This window comes from Leucopleurus acutus (assembly GCF_964270905.1).
Source record: "Leucopleurus acutus genome assembly, chromosome: 15".
Lineage (NCBI taxonomy): Eukaryota > Metazoa > Chordata > Mammalia > Artiodactyla > Delphinidae > Leucopleurus > Leucopleurus acutus.
In genome coordinates this window covers 79,844,571-79,862,297 of record NC_139157.1, presented here as the reverse complement: position 1 = coordinate 79,862,297, position 17,727 = coordinate 79,844,571, and the positions used below count along the sequence as shown (strand labels likewise).

Genomic DNA, 17,727 nt, shown 5'->3' with positions numbered 1-17,727 from the left:
ATTGTATATATGATGGATAAACAACAAGGTCCTACTGTAAAGCACAGAGAACTATATTTAATATCCTGTGATAAACCATAATGGAAAAGAATCTGAAAAAGGATATATATATAAAACTGAATCACTTTACTGTACAGCAAAAATTAACACAACATTGTAAATCAACTATACTTCAACTTAAAAAAAAGAGAAAAGAAAATGATTACAAAATAAAAAGTTTATTTAAAAGAAAAATAACCCACATAAGAAGCACTGGGTCCTAAACCAGGAAGCGTACCCTGCGGAATCAAGTTATTAACAAAAAGGAAATACAAAAGTAGGCAACAATGACTAATTTTATAACCCAGTACCAAGTTGCCTTCTCTCCGAGTCTGAAGGCATTTCTAGTGATTGAACTTTATGAATGTGAATTTCTTTTGTTTACTTCAACACATGAAGGTGGGAGCTTTCTGTGCTATAACTCACTCAGAGATATTTTCAGTTGAACACTTCAAGTGTTAAACTTCATGCAAAAGAACAGAGTGATGAAAGAGGAAATGTTTTTGACATTTAATGACAGACTATTAAAAATAAGTTTTCACTCCAGTACACTCTTTCAACAAACATAATAGTAGCATCATAGAACATTGGAATGAAAGGGACGTTTAAGAGATTAGCTCAGCTCCTTCACGTTACATGAAATAACTGAGTGCCAGAGAGTTTGGACTTGCCCAAGGTCATCATAGGTTGGCAGGAGAGCTGGAATTTACTTGTTCACTTGAACAAGTATTTACTGAGTATTTATTATGTTTCAAGTGCTGTGATGGGTGCTAGGGATATACAAATGAGTAAGACTTTCTCCCTCAGGAGGACGAGGCAGGGGCAGGGGTGGCAGCCAGCGGGTGGACGGGAGTACAGGTGCCATGACAACAGAGGAGCAGGTCACCTGACACAGCGGGGCATCACTTGAGCCTTGGGAAGGTGGCAGGATGAGACAGGTGAGGAGGCCGGGGACAGGTATTCTGAGCAGAGCTGATTACATGAGCCAAATGCAAAGAGGTGAGTAAGGTGTCATACAGGAAACTCTGTGCTTCCAGCTGTTACTGACTAGTGCAGGCAAGAAGCAGGGGCAAACTGTGAATTCTAGGCTGGGGGAGAGTTCGTGCCATTTAATGAGCTGAGTCTTTATCCTACAAGAAGTGGAAAGTTATTGAACGAGTCTGAATTTGGGGTCGCTCGGATGGCTTTGTGGAGAACAGATCTGAGGACAAGACTAATTACTGGGAACTCTCTCCGAGAGGTGACTACAAAACTCAAGAGACAGACGGCAAAGGGCTGGTTTAGGAAGATGGTGAGTGTGGAGAGAAGGGGGTGCATTCAGTATAGGCACACACTGCTGTATTTGCAGTGCATAACCAACAAGGACCTACTCTGTAGCACAGGGAACTCTGCTCGATATCATGTAACAACCTAAATGGGAAAAGAATTTGAAAAAGCACAGATACACGTGTAGGTAAAACTGAATCCCTTTGATGTACAACTGAAACGAACACAACATCGTTAACTATACTCCAGTATAAAATTAAACGTTAAAAAAAATAAACCACACAAAAAAGAAATGTTGAAGAAAAGTGATTGATGATTGATTGGGTGGGTGGGGTGAGTGGGGAGGGGGATGGATGAAGATGCTGGCCGACCCTCATCGTCTCTGGAAGATGTCAAGGAGCTCAGACGATCCCCAGGGCCCTTGGGCCCACTTGTCCACCTCTGGCCAGGAAACAGCTCTGAAGACAAGCAAGAGGAGCAGTTTGACAGACATTTGAAAGAAAACAAACAGCAACAACAATAAAACTCGTCCTGGGACGAGAGGGGCCTTCTTGCCTGTATTCACAGAATCAAGAGAAAACATCAAGGTGATTCTCTGCAGACCCAAGAGGATTTGCTTCCAAGGCTTTTGTCTTCAATCCGAGGCGACAGAGAGCCCACCCTAAATTTGAAGTGTACCCCGAAAGAAGCACTGCCTTGAATCCCTGCCCTGATGCATCCTGTGTTAGGCTGTGGTGACCAGATGACCGACCTGCCTGTAAAGACAGAAAATGGAAAGAGGATTAGGAGAAAAGATAATGACTTTAGCTTTAAACAAGCAAAATTTAAAATGCCTGAGAGCATTCAGTTAGAGAAATTCAAAAAGGAAATTCAAAAGAAATTCAAGAAGAAATTCAAAAAGGAAATTCAAAAAGGAAAATCATGTCTGAAATCCAGGGAAGACATACCCATGTGAGAGTCATAAGTTACGGTGAGGAAAAAAAAACCATGAAAGTGATGCCATTTCTCATGGAGAAGAGCTGTGGAAAGAAGGGCAGGCCAAGGAGGCCAGTGTCCAGGTCACAGCATTTGGAACAGAAGAGAAGTCTTCAGTGGAAGGTTCAAAGGAAATAGTAAAAAGTCTACCGGGAAAACTAGAAGAGAGTTGTATCCCAGAGCGTAGAAGTTTGATAGTTTTCAGCAGAGAGTGATCGATGGTCTTGAATTTAGAAAAAGAGTCACTAGAAACAGTATACCCAAAGGTATTCATTGAATCCGGCAATGCAGAGGACATGGGTTGACTTTAGTGGCAGAGGTTTCGGTGGAGTGGTCATCCTTAACTGCAGTGAGGTGGGTGATGAAAACAAGGGGACTGCCTTTCTGGGCTGTTCTGGAAAGGTTTGGGTGAGGGTGAAAGGAGAAAGGCAAGAAAAGTCTAGAGGCAGAGCTGAGGGAGACTCTTTGGCTGCCGTCTGTTTTATTGGGGATGAGATGTGTAGTGTGTTTGTAGGCTGTACAGAAACATGCCCACTAGGAAGGCAGGTAATGGGGAGAGAGATTGTGATAAGGCCGAGCCCTGGCAGAGGCAGGAGAGACCAGGGTGAGGGACACACAGAAGGAGGCGCTGCCCTCCAGCAGTGAGGGAATATCTCCTTCTCTGGAGGGAGGGAAGGGAAATGAATATATAGATGTGTGTGTGTGTGTGTGTGTGTGTGTGTGTGTGTGTGTGTGTGTGTGTCCCAGAAAGGGTGGTGGGGCAGTAGGGGGCTGAAGATCATGTTGCAGACTTTATTTACTTATTTAGTTTTTCTAGTAGGAGGTAGAGTCATCCGCTGAGAATGAAGTTAAGTAGAGTCCTGGGAAAGCAGAGGGGATTTGGAGGAAGATGAAGGCATAGGGGTGAGGGAATTACTGAGGATGAAAATAAAAAGACTAAACTGAGGCTGTTAAGATGGGAGACTCAATGTCTGACACAATGATCTGCAAGCTTGTATGATTTTTTTCAGTTGTACCAAGCTAACAGAATTTTTTAAAAGGCTTTTATTAAGTATCCCTTAATAAATTATTGGCTTTATGCATTGCAAACATTACCTAAACCCCAGTAGATGCGTATATTTATTACCCCGATTTACGACTTAAGAAACTTCTCCAAGTTTGCACAGCTGGTAAAAAGGTGGAGCATCAACACCAAACCCTGTGCTGTTCACCAAAACACTCTACTTCCTCGCAAGGAGTCAGAATCGATCTTTAAGAATCTTTAAGAATCGATATGACATTTTGCCTAGCCTCAGGGAACTGCTAATCCACAACAGAAGTTATGTCAAATGGAAACAACCTAAATGTCCATCGACAGGTGAATGGGTAAAGAAGATGTGGTACATATATACCCTGGAATATTACTCAGCCATGAAAAAGAATGGAATAATGCCATTTGCAGCAACATGGATGAACCTAGAGGTTGTCATACTAAGTGAAGTAAGTCAGAGAAAGACAAATATCATATGATATCACTTATATGTGGAATCTAAAATATGACACAAATGAACTTATCTACAAAACAGAAACAGACTCACAGACATAGAGAACACACTTGTGGTTGCCAAGGGGGAGGGATGGATTGGGAGTTTGGGGTTAGCAGATGCAAACCATTACATATAGAATGGATAAACAACAAGGTCCTACTGTATAGCACAGAGAACTATATTCAATATCCTGTGATAAACCATAACGGAAAAGAATATGAAAAAGAATATGTATGTATAACTGAATCACTTTACTGTATAGCAGAAATTAACCCACATTGTAAATCAACTATATGTCAATAAAATACATTTTTAAAAAAATAGCAAGAAGTGTTAGGTAAAAACAGGTAGAAATGGAACAAAAAAAAAAAACAGGCATGAAAAGGAACCAATTGAGGGTTGAAAGAAAAATAAAAACCAATAGGAAATCTTAGGGAAAAAAGTTATGTCAATAAATGATCTCAAGCGAATGTGAGGGACTGCCGTGCCCAGCATGGAAGAGGAGCCTATCACTGCGCTTCAAGGAAGGGTCCTCCCTCCAGGCTGATATCTGAGCCACGCGGGCAGTGGTCACCGGGTGGATGCGGAGGGATATGTTCCACGCTCGGGGGCTGTGAGTGCCAAAGCAAGAAGCCATAAGGAGGGGGCTGATTTTTGCTCAGTGCTTCTGGGAAACAGGGCAACTGTGGAGTGTGGGGTGGGAGGGTTGGGTGAGATATGGGACCGATATTACAGGCGTTGAGTGGGCTGAGAAATTCCTTCATCTGGGAATCAGCCGGAGAACATGTAAGGTCTTACAGAGAGATGATATCAGATTTCAGTTTTAGAAACATGACCCTGCCAGGAACAGGCGAGATGGATTATACAACGGAGAGACTGATAACTATTAGAATGATAAGCTGTCACTTACTCCGGGTCAGGCACTGTGTGAGTGATGGACACAGATTCTGTGATGAGATCATCCTAGAAACCTCATGAGTGAGTATAATTATTCCCATCTCACCGGTGAGGAAACCAAGGCACTCATGGGTTAAGTAACTTGCCAGGGTCTCAAAGCTAAAATGTAGTAGAGGCAGAACCTGGACACAGGCGGGTTGGCTGAGGCAGGAATCTTGCTGGGGGGCCTGATGCAGTGACCTTAGATAAAAGACACAGCAATGGGGGTGGGGAAGCGAGGACCAGCCCCGGGTCCTAGATCTGAGCCAGGGTTTCCTGATTTTTCAGTTTCCCTGTTGATATCTAAACATGGATCTCATGATGCCTGTCGTGAGCTGACTGGTGTCCCCCATAACCTTTACATCTATCTAGAGCCTCAGAATGTGATCCTACTTGGAACCAGGGTCTTTGCAGATGTAATCAGTGGTTAAGCATGACCTCACCTAACTCCGGTGACCGGTGTCCTTGTAAGGAGAGGAAAGGACATGCGGAGAAGAATGAGAATGGAAACGGCTTGGGATGACTCGGCTCAAAGCCGGGCACGAAGAGGGATTGCCAGCCCCACAGACGCCAGAGAGCGACACGGACGAGTCGATTCCTAGAACCTTCCGTGGTAGCGTCTCCCTGCTGACAGCCGGGTTTCAACCTTCTAGCTCCAGACTGTGAAAGTCTAAATTTCTGTTGTTTTAAGCCTAAACGTTAGTGGTAATTTGTTACAGCAGCCCTAGGAAACAAGCACGACACCTTTCTGTGCTCAAGTTAAAGTTCTGCTTACAGCTACGTTCTCATATATATATATATATGCACTTATTTGGGCACAATTATATACATAATATTATAATATAATCATAACATATTATTAATATAATTAATTATATTAATATAAGTATATAGCAACATATATAGTATATATTTATATATACATACATATACACATATATATGTATATTAAAATATATTAAAATCATATAATTATTAGATAAAACATAATTAATTATAATATATAATATAATATAGCGATATATATGTATATTATTGTGTCCAATTAAGTGCATGGTTTCGGAAGGAAAAATCCTTCATGACCGAGGCTCTCCTCAGGCCGCCATCTTTATTACGTCTCCTGCCATTTGCCCGATAGACTAACCTCATTGGGATTCCCTGGGGCGAGTCGTGCTTTCACCTTCTCTTGTTGCCACACTTTAAATGTTTGGGGCTCCAAAGACAGAATTCTTTTTTTACCCTAGCCTGGCAATAACACGAAGTTAGGGTTTACTTTATACCCAAAACATCAACCTCTGGTGCTTGTAACAGGGTATGAAAGTGCCCAAGCCTGCTTCAGGCTTGACTTTTGCCTCAGCCCGGGAGTTGACCGCAGCCTGGTCTTCTTCAAGACTGGAAGTATCAGGAGCTGTTTCCCAAGCCCCTGATAAGCACTGGTAAGCAATCAAACACAAAGGGAGTCTTTTCACATCGTATTTGAAAGACCGAGTTTCTGCAACGGTGCATCATAGAATTTCAGAGCTGGCCAGGCAGAAGTGGCATGTCACTCCTATGTAACAAAAGGAGTTAAAATCGTTTTAATTTCTACGAATACCGTGGCATGGACTTAACTTTAACATCGTTTATCTTTTTCTCTGCAAGCCATTTTCTTGCTGACGTGTCGCCTATATTGGTTATCTGTTTCATAGATGCTCTGGGATTGGTTCTGTTTACCATTCATTTTTCACAGAGAAAAGCTGGATGCAAGTGTATTTGAGGTTTTCTGGGGCCGCCTACGCAGACGCATCTGTCACAGAGACACCTACACACACACACACGTGCGCACAACACACATACGTGCACACACATGTGCGCACACACACACCCTCCCAGAAGAGCTGGAGGTGCAGCCTGATGGTACTGAGAGAGACGTGGTGACTTGAGCAGTTGTGCTCGGAGCATCTTCTCTTCTCTGCACCTGCTACCCTGACTCCAGACGATACTGTTCATTTCATGCTTTCCAGTGAGCGAGAGTATTGTGAGCTGTGTGTACATATGGAGGTTAACAACAGCCCTGTTCTCCAGAAACCAAATACACAGTAACAGAGCAGGTACCACTTCCCTGTTAAAACCCATTCTTGCAAGGTTTTTGCAGTTGTTGTTTTGATGAATTAGTAATATCACAGCACAGACTGCAGATCCTAAGTTCAGTACTGAGCAGGTTCTTCTTGACCTTCAGATCCCAGCTGAAATATCTGCTCCTTGGGGAGCTCTGTTTATTTGATCATAACACTCACCTGAGTTTTCTCGTTCCTTAATTTATTCGTTGGTCTATTTTCCGTCTGTCCGGACTTACAGACTCTGACTCATCTTCCTCGGTGTATCCTCTACGGAGCCAAGCACTGTGCCTGGTGCCGCTCGAGGATCTGCTCAGTGACTGAGTCCCTGCTGCAGGGCAGGCTCCCGGGAACCACAGGGCAAGGATGGAGAGAGCGAAGCCGGCTCATTGAAGACAGAGGCGTAGAAGCAGGGTCTCTAGTGGGGACCTGGGCAGAATCTTGGGTCATGTTGGGAAGGGCTTGGCTTCAGGATCTGTAGAGACACAGGAGGGAGGCGCCCTGAGCCGGATCACAAGGCAGCGGTGAGCCAGGGACAGCAGGGCACGTCCTAAATCAGTGTCCTTTGGGCAGGTGTATGGAGGGGTGGGGAACGGGGATGGAAGCTGAGCATTTCTAACGCTGGCCTATAAAATGTGACAAGTAAATGAGACTCTCACAAAGAACTGCTGGATTCCCAAGTACCATTTCCTGGGGCTTTATAAAAAAATATGCACTTTGAAATCCTATGTGTATGTATACACTTCATGTATAATGGCATCATAACATAGGAGTGGTGCACAGTGAAATAACAGGCTGGAAAAAAGCTATTTGGACTTCGAAATAAAATAACTGAGCTGAAATGTGCAGAACACTTTCAGGCAAATATTCGGGTCAAGGCACCTGGCTTGGGGATATGCCTTTGCCAGTTCTCTCTCCATCTGACCCCATGTGGCTTTTTATAGGAAACAAGAGAGGCTTATTTCACCAGAAACAACCTAGGTATGTATTGCCAGGTGAAGAAATTGGGGAAAGAAAGCAGAGGATGTCACCGTGTAGAAGGAAAAGTGGAGACCATAGCTGTATCAACATTACCCAGTGTCACCTGGTTACGTTAGAAAGTTCTGAATAAACAGCTCCAGGGGAAAAAGACATTTTCCTCTTCTGAGTTAATATGTCTCCGTGCTGTTGTCTGGGCATCTTTTCAATTTTCCTTTGTTGACTTGGCTCTTTTTGGATTCGAGACTCCTTTTCCTTATCTGTGGGAAGGAATGCTTTTCTAACTGGAACCTCATGGCTTTGCGGGGCTGACAGGGCTCGAGTGGGTTTACCACAGAACACAAAAGCCTGTGTCGCCGTGAAGAACTGAAATGTGTTGAAGTCTGTCCTGTAGTGCCCGAGGGCTCACCAGATGGGGAAATACGATGAGCATGCCAACCGGGCAGCTGCCACCACCACCCTCCCTGCGTCTCTAGCGCTGGTGGTAACTTCACCCTCCGTCCGAGGCCCCAACTCATAAGTGTTCTGATGGACACTTTGCTTCGGGCGGGGTGTGGAGGAGAGCAATGGGGGCCGGGGGCTTGGTGTCGCATGTGTTGTGTCGTGTGTGATACAGTTCAGGGCACTGTGTTTCTCCTTTATGGTACATTTCCTGGGAGTTTGGAACCTGCTGAGGCAAGATGTGATAGGGAGGAGAGAGGCAAAGGGGTGGAAGTTGTGAGAGAGGCACAGTCATTGAGAGACTTGCAGGAAACAAATGAACAAAAAAAAGACTTATTATGATATCGCTATAAATAATCGTTACTGTGTTAGTTAAGATTGTATTATCTGCAGGTAATAGAAATTGGACTAACAGTGGCCTATCGGGTTCAGGATTTGTTTTTCTCACACAACAAGAAGTCTGGAGGAAGTCAAGCCTCCACAGTGCCATTAAGGACTGGGCTCTGTCTGCCCCACCATCCTCAGTCTGTCAGCCTCATGTTTGTCCTCTCATGGTCGCAAGATGGCTGCTTCACCTCCAACCTCACAGCTGCATTCCAGTCAAGTGGCAAAGAGCCCTAGGGCCTCCTAACAAGGTTTGACCTTTTAAAGGGAAAAGATCCTTCTCCAGGGATTTCTACCCATGTGCCTTTGGCCAGAACTGAGTTTCATGGTAACCCTTATGTGCAAGGGAGACGGAGAGCTTGGGGACTTAGTTTTCCAACATCTAGGGCAGACAGAAGTGGGTGGTAATAGGTGTTGAATCAACCACAGTGGATCAAGGCCAAACTAGCAAACACTACAAGGAAAATAATTCAGCAGACCTTGTTTTATTGCACTTCTTTTTATTGCGTTTTTTGCAAAGTGAAGATTGTTGGCAACCCTACCTTCAGCAAGTCTATTAGTGCCATTTTTCCAATAGCGTTGGCTCACTTCGTGTCTCTGCATCACAGTTTGATCTCAATATTTGAAACTTTCTCATTATTATTATATTTGTTATAGTGATCTGTGATCAGTGACCCTTTTATTGAAGTATAGTTACTTTACAATGTTGTGTTAGTTTCTGCTGTACAGCAAAGTGATTCAGTTATATGCATATATATATTCATTTTCAAATTATTTTCCATTATAGCTTATTACAAGATATTGAACATAGTTCCATGTGCTATGCAGTAGGACCTTGTTGTTTGTGATCAGTGGTCTTTGACGTTACTACCATGACTGGCTGAAGGCTCAGATGATGGTTAGTATTTTTTACCAATAAAATATTTTTAAATTAAGTTTATACATTGTTTTTTTTAACATCTTTATTGGAATATAATTGCTTTACAATGATGTGTTAGTGGCTGCTGTATAACAAACTGAATCAGCTGTACGTATACATATATCCCCACAACTCCTCTCTCTTGCGTCTCCCTCCCACCCTCCCTATCCCACCCCTCTAGGTGGTCACAGAGCACTGAGCTGATCTCCCTATGCTATGCAGCTGCTTCCTACTAGCTATCTATTTGCCATTTGGTAGTGTATATTTGTCCATGCCACTATCTCACTTCGTCCCAGCTTACCCTTACCCTTCCCTGTGTCCTCAAGTCCATTCTGTACATATGCATCTTTATTCCTGTCCTGTCCCTAGGTTCTTCAGAAACTTTTTTTTTAGAGTCCATATATATGTATTAGCATAGAGTATTTGTTTTTTTCTTTCTGACTTATTTCACTCTGTATGACAGACTCTAGGTCCATCCACCTCACTACAAATAACTTAATTTTGTTTCTTTTTATAGCTGAGTAATATTCCATTGTATATATGTGCCACATCTTCTTTATCCATTCATCTGTCCATGGACACTTAGCTTGCTTCCATGTCCTGGTTGTTGTACATAGAGCTGCAATGAACATAGTGGTACATGACTCTTTTTGAATTATGGTTTTTCTCAGGGTATATGCCCAGCAGTGGGATTGCTGGGTCGTATGGTAGGTCTATCCATAGTTTTTCAAAGAACCTCCATACTGTTCTCCATAGTGGCTATATCAAATTACATTCCCACCAACAGTGCAAGAGGGTTCCCTTTTCTCCACACCCTCTCCAGCATTTATTGTGTGTAGATATTTTGATGATGGCCATTCTGACTGGTGTGAGGTGATACCTCATTGTAGTTTTGATTTGCATTTCTCTAATGATTAGTGATGTTGAGCATCCTTTCATGTGTTTGTTGGCAATCTGTACATCTTCTTTGGAGAAATATCTATTTAGGTCTTCTGCCCATTATTGGGTTGGGTTGTTTGTTTTTTTGATATTGAGCTGCATGAGCTGCTTGTATATTTTGGATATTAATCCTTTGTCAGTTGCTTCATTTTCAAATATTTTCTCCCATTCTGAGGGTTGTCTTTTCGTCTTGTTTATGGTTTCCTTTGCTGTGAAAAATCTTTTAAGTTTCATTAGGTCCCATTTGATTATTTTTGTTTTTATTTCCATTACTCTAGGAGGTGGATCAAAAAGGATCTTGTTGTGATTTATCTCATGGAGTGTTCTGCCTATTATTTCCTCTATGAGTTTTATAGTGTCTGGCATTACATTTAGGTCGTTAATCCATTTTGAGTTTATTCTTGTGTACGGGGTTAGGGAGTGTTCTAATTTCATTCTTTTATATGTAGCTGTACAGTTTTCCCAGCACCACTTATTGAAGAGGCTGTCTTTTCTCCATTGTATATCCTTGCCTCCTTTATCAAAAATAAAGTGACCATATGTGCATGGGTTTACCTCTGGGCTTTCTATCCTGTTCCATTGATCTATATTTCTGTTTTTGTGCCACTACCATACTGTCTTGATTACTGTAGCTTTGTAGTATAGTCTGAAGTTGAGGAGCCTGATTCCTCCAGCTCCATTCTTCTTTCTCAAGATTGCTTTGGCTATTTGGGGTCTTTTGTGTTTCCATACAAATTGTGAAATTTTTTGTTCTAGTCTGTGAAATATGCCATTGGTAGTTTGACAGGGATTGCACTGAATCTGTAGATTGCTTCGGGTAGTAGAGTCATTTTCACAATGTTGATTTTTATCATGGTTTATCTCTCCATCTATTTGTATCATCTTTAATTTCTTTCATCAGTGTCTTATAGTTTTCTACATACAGGTCTTTTGTCTCCTTAGGTAGGCTTATTCCTAGGTATTTTATTCCTTTTGTTGCAGTGGTAAATGGTAGTGTTTCCTTAATTTCTCTTTCAGATTTTTCATCATCAGTGTATAAGAATGCAAGAGACTTCTGTGTATTAATTTTGTATCCTGCTACTTTTCCAAATTTATTGATTAGCTCTAGTAGTTTTTTGGTAGTATCTTTAGGATTCTCTATGTATGGTATCATGTCATCTGCAAACAGTGACAGTTTTACTTCTTTTCCGATTTGGATTCCTTTTTCTTCTCTGATTGCTGTGGCTAAAACTTCCAAAACTATGTTGAATAACAGTGATGACAGTGGACAACCTTGTCTTGTTCCTGATCTTAGAGGAAATGGTTTCAGTTTTTCACCCTTGAGAACGATGTTGGCTGTGGGTTTATCATATATGGCCTTTATTATGTTGAGCTAAGTTCCCTCTATGCCTACTTTCTGGAGGGTTTTTGTCATAAATGCATGTTGAATTTTGTGGAAAGCTTTTTCTGCATCTATTGAGATGATCATATGGTTTTTCTCCTTCAATTTGTTAATATGGTGTATCACGTTGATTGATTTGCGTATATTGAAGAATCCTTGAATTCCTGGAATAAACCCCACTTAATCATGGTGTATGATCCTTTTAATGTGCTGTTGGATTCTGTTTGCTAGTATTTTGTTGAGGATTTTTGCATCTATGCTCATCAGTGATATTGGCCTGTAGTTTTCTTTTTTTGTGGCAACTTTGTCTGCTTTTGGTATCAGGGTGACGGTGGCCTCATAGAATCGGTTTGGGAGTGTTCCTTCCTCTGCTATATTTTGGAAGAGATTGAGAAGGATAGGTGTTAGCTCTTCCGTAAATGTTTGATAGAATTCACCTGTGAAGCCATCTGGTCCTGGACTTTTGTTTGTTGGAAGATTTTTAATCACAGTTTCAATTTCAGTGCTTGTGATTGGTCTGTTTATGTTTTCTATTTCTTCCTGGTTCAGTCTCAGAAGGTTGTGCTTTTCTAAGAATTTGTCCATTTCTTCCAGGTTGTCCATTGTATTGGCATATAGTTGCTTGTAGTAATCTCTCATGGTCCTTTGTATTTCTGCAGTGTCAGTTGTTACTTCTCCTTTTTCATTTCTAATTCTATTGATTTGAGTCTTCTCCCTGTTTTTCTTGATGAGTCTGGCTAATGGTTTATCTATTTTGTTTATCTTCTCAAAGAACCAGCTTTTAGGTTTATTGATCTTTGCTATCACTTCTTTCATTTCTTTTTCATTTATTTCTGATCTGATCCTTATGATTTCTTTCCTTCTGCTAACTTTGGGGGGTTTTTGTTCTTCTTTCTCTTAATTGCTTTAGGTGTAAGGTTAGGTAGTTTACTTGAGATTTTTCTTGTTTCTTGAGGTAGGCTTGTATTGCTATAAACTTCTCACTTAGAACTGCTTTTGCTGCATCCCATAGGTTTTGAGTCGTCATGTTTTCATTGTCACTTGTTTTATGTATTTTTTTATTTCCTCTTTGATTTCTTCAGTGATCTCTTGGTTATTTAGTAGAGTTTACCCTCCATGTGTTTGTATTTTTTACAGTTTTTTTCCTGTAATTGATATCTAGTCTCACAGCGCTGTGGTCAGAAAAGATACTTGATACAACTTCAATTTTCTTGAATTTACCAAGGCTTGATTTGTGACCCAAGATATGATCTATCCTGCAGAATGTTCCATGAGCACCTAAGAAGAATGTGTAATCTGCTGTTTTGGGATGGAATGTCTTATAAATATCAATTAACTCCATCTTGTTTAATGTATTGTTTACAGCTTGTTTTTCCTTTATTTTCATTTTGGATGATCTGTCCATTGGTGAAAGTGAGGTGTTAAAGTCCTCTACTGTGATTGTGTTACTATCAATTTCCTCTTTTATAGCTGTTAGCATTTGCCTTATGTATTCAGGTGCTCCTATGTTGGGTGCATAAATATTTACAATTGTTATATCTTCTTCTTGGATTGATCCCTTGATCATTATGTAGTGTCCTTCTTTTTCTCTTGTAATAGTCTTTATTTTAAAGTCTATTTTATTTGATATGAGAATTGCTACTCCAGCTCTCTTTTGATTTCCATTTGCAGGGAATATCCTTTTCCATCTCCTCACTTTCAGTCTGTGTATGTCCCTTGGTCTGTAGTGGGTCTGTTGTATACAGTGTATGTACAGGTCTTGTTTTTGTATCCATTCACCCAGTCTGTGTCTTTTGGTGGGAGCATTTAAACCATTTACATTTAAGGTAATTATCGATATGGATGTTCCTATTACCATTTGCTTAATTGTTTGGGGTGTGTTATTGTAAGTGTTTTCCTTCTCTTGTGTTTCCTGCCTAGAGAAGTTCCTTTAGCATTTTCTGTAGAGCTGGTTTGGTGGTGCTGAATTCTCTTATCTTTTGCTTGTCTGTAAAGGTTTTAATTTCTCCATCGAATCTGAATGAGATCCTTGCTCAGTAGAGTAATCTTGGTTGTAGGTTTTTCCCTTTCTCACTTTAAATCTGTCCTGCCACCCCATTCTGGCTTGCAGAGTTTTTGCTGAAAGATCAGCTGTTAACCTTATGGGGATTCCCTTGTATGTTATTTGTTGCTTTCCCTTGCTGCTTTTAATATTTTTTCTTTGTATTTAATTTTTGATAGTTTGATTAATATGTGTCTTTGCATGTTTCTCCTTGGGTTTATCCTGTATGGGACTCTCTGGGCTTCCTGGACTTGATTAACTATTTCCTTACCCATATTAGGGATGTTTTCAACTATAGTCTCTTCAAATATTTTCTCAGTCCCTTTTTTTCCCTCTTTTTCTTCTGGGACCCTTATAATACAAATGTTGGTGCGTTTAATGTCCCAGAGGTCTCTGAGATTGTCCTTAATTATTTTCATTCTTTTTTCTATATTCCGCTCCGCAGTAGTTATTTCCACTGTTTTATCTTCCAGGTCACTTATCCGTTCTTCTGCCTCACTTATTCTCCTATTGATTCCTTCTAGAGAATTTTTAATTTCATTTATTGTGTTGTTCATCATTGTTTACTTGCTCTTTAGTTCTTCCAGGTCCTTGTTAAACATTTCTTGTATTTTCTCCATTCTGTTTCCAAGATTTTGGGTCATCTTTACGATTATTACTCTGAATTCTTTTTCAGGTAGACTGCCTATTTCCTCTTCATTTGTTTGGTCTGGTGGGTTTTTATCTTGCTCCTTCATCTGCTGTGTATTTCTCTGTCTTCTCATTTTGCTTATCTTACTGTGTTTGGGGTCTCTGTTTCACAGTCTGCAAGTTCGTAGTTCCCATTGTTTTTGGTGTCTGCTTCCAGTGGGTAAGGTTGGTTCAATGGGTTGTGTAGGCTTCCTGGTGGAGGGATCTGGTGCCTGTGTTCTGGTGGATCAGGCTGGATTTTGTCTTTCTGGTCAGCAGAACCATGTCCTGTCATGTGTTTTGGGGTGTCTGTGAACTTATTATGATTTTAGGCAGCCTCTGTGCTAATGGGTGGATTTGTATTCCTGTCCTGCTAGTTGTTTGGCATAGGGTGTCCAGCACTGTAGCTTGCTGGTCGTTGAGTGGATCTGTGTCTTAGCATTGAGATGGAGATCTCCAGGAGAGCTTTCGCTGTTTGATATTACATGAGGCTGGGAGGTCTCTGGTAGACCAAGGTCCTGAACTCGGCCCTCCCACCTCAGAGACTCAGGCCTGACATCTGTCCATAGCACAAGATCCTGTCAGCCACACGGCTCAGAAGAAAAGGGGGGAAAAAAAGAAGGAAAGAAAGAAAAAAATAAATAAAATAAAGTTATTAAAATAGAAAAAATATTAAAAATAAAAAAGTAATAAAAAAAAGAAAGAAAGAAGAAAGCAAGCAAACCAAAAAACAAATCCACGAATGCTAACAAGTGCTAAACACTATACTAAGAAAAAAAAAAAAAAATGACAGTCAGAACCCTAGGATAAATGGCAAAAGCAAAGCTATACAGACAATATCACACAGAGGAGCACACACATACACACTCACAGAAAATGGAAGTATATATATATGAAAAATGTAAAAAGGAAGAGAGCAACCAAATCAATAAACAAATCTACCAATGATAATAAGCTCTAAATACTGAACTAAGATAAACATAAAACCGGAAACAAATTAGATGCAGAAAGCAAACCCCAAGTCTTCAGTTGCTCCCAAAGTCCACCACCTCCATTTGGGATGATTTGTTGTCTCTTCAGGTATTCCAGAGATGCAGGTACATCAGGTTGACTGTGCAGCTTTAATCCGCTGCTTCTGCGGCTGCTGGGAGAGATTTCCCTTTCTCTTCTTTGTTCGCACAGCTCCCAGGGGCTCAGCTTTGGATTTGGCCCCGCCTCTGCGTGTAGGTCGCCTGAGGGCGTCTGTTCTTCGCTCAGACAGGACGAGGTTAAAGGAGCCGCTGATTCGGGGGCTCTGGCTCACTCAGGCCGGGGGGAGGGAGGGGCGCGGAGTGCGGGGCAAGCCTGCGGCAGCAGAGGCCGGCATGACGTTGCGCCAGCCTGAGGCACGCCGTGCGTTCTCCCGGGGGAGTTATCCCTGGATCCCGGGACCCTGGCAGTGGTGGGCTGCACAGGCTACCCGGAAGGGGGGTGTGGAGAGTGACCTGTGCTCGAGCGCACACAGGCTTCTTGGTGGCGGCAGCATCAGCCTTAGCGTCTCATGCCTGTCTCTGGGGTCCGCGCTTTTAGCCGCAGCTCGCGGCCGTCTCTGGAGCTCCTTTAAGCAGCGCTCTGAATCCCCTCTCCTCGCGTACCCGGAAACAATGGTCTCTTGTCTCTTCGGCAGCTCCACACTTTTTCCCGGATCCCCCCCCCCCCCCGCTAGCCATGGTGCACTAACCCCTGCAGGCTGTGTTCACGCCGCCAACCCCAGTCCTCTCCCTGCGCTCCGACAGAAGCCCGAGCCTCATCTCCCAGCCCCGCCCACCCCGGCGGGTGAGCAGACAAGCCTCTCGGGCTGGTGAGTGCCGGTCGGCCCCGATCTTCTGTGCGGGAATCTCTCTGCTTTGCACTCTGCACCCCTGTGGCTGCGCTCTCCTCCGTGGCTCCAAAGCTTCCCCCCCGCACCCCCCATCTCCACCAATGAAGGGGCTCCTAGTGTGTGGAAACCTTTCCTCCTTCACAGCTCCCTCCCACTGGTGCAAGTCCCGTCCCTATCCTTTTGTCTCTGTTTATTTTTTTTTTCTTTTGCCCTACCCAGGTACGTGGGGAGTTTCTTGCCTTTTGGGAGGTCTGAGGTCTTCTGCCAGCGTTCAGTATGTGTTCTGTAGAAGTTGTTCCACGTGTAGATGTATTTCTGATGTATTTGTGGAGAGGAAGGTGATCTCCACGTCTTACTCCTCCACCATCTTGAAGGTCTCCTACATTGTTTTTCAGACATAATGCTACTGCACAACCGATAGACCACAGAATAGTATAAACATAACTTTTATTTGCACACAGAAACAGAGTATTCAGCTGACATGCTTTATTGTGGTTGTCTGGGACCAAACGTGCACTGTTTCTGAAGTGCACCTGTATCTCTGAGTGCCAAACTGTGCAAAGTGAAGCAGGAGTTCTAACGATCAAAGGCCATCAGATAAAGAGGTGCACGTCATCCAGGAAAGAGGACCGCAAGCAAAGGCCATTGACCAAGTGCTCTAGAGTTTCTCTGCTTTATGTTTCCATCTTGTAAAATGTTTCTGTTCTCACACTGCTAAAGGACAAACAGGATGACAATGTTTTATAACTTACAAAGGCAATGTTCTCTCCCGGAAGGTTGGGGGCCAAGTCCCCGTACACTGCGTGCTCCTGTGGTCTAGGTCAGAGTTGCTGGTGGCAAAGGCTGGAAATGCTGTAGAGCTAATCCAGTGAGCAGAAACCATGGCAGGGCTAGGGAGTGAGTAAAACACCTGGGGCAGGGAATCTTTTTCTTCTGCTTTTTCTCATCTCTCTTCCTCTTCAGCCCCTGATTAATTTAGCCTTCCAGTGCATTACCCCCCTCCTCGGGGTCTGCTTGCATCTCTCCTCCATGGCGGTCTGAGTCGCTCCCCTGTGCACCCGTGACAGCTGGTGTCCCCCCAATTCAGGGCAGCATCCTTCCCCAGCAGGCTGCGATGTGAAGTCCATCATGCTCTGAGCTCTACCTGGGTAGAAGCTCTGGGTTTAGTGCAGCTCAGCCCCTGCCCTAATGCAGCACTACCCAGCTGAAGGGAGCCCCACAGGTACTTTTAAATTTTCCAGTAATCACATTCAAAAAGGTAAAAAAAAAAGGTGAA

At 42.6% G+C, this 17,727-nt stretch overlaps 1 protein-coding gene across 1 annotated transcript in view; it reads left to right on the top strand.

Annotated features, from left to right (window-relative positions):
* Positions 1-17,727, top strand: part of KCNQ5 (potassium voltage-gated channel subfamily Q member 5) — a gene marked incomplete at both ends in the record, with an annotated part of 573,038 nt that overhangs the window by 158,823 nt on the left and 396,488 nt on the right. The window lies entirely within an intron of this gene.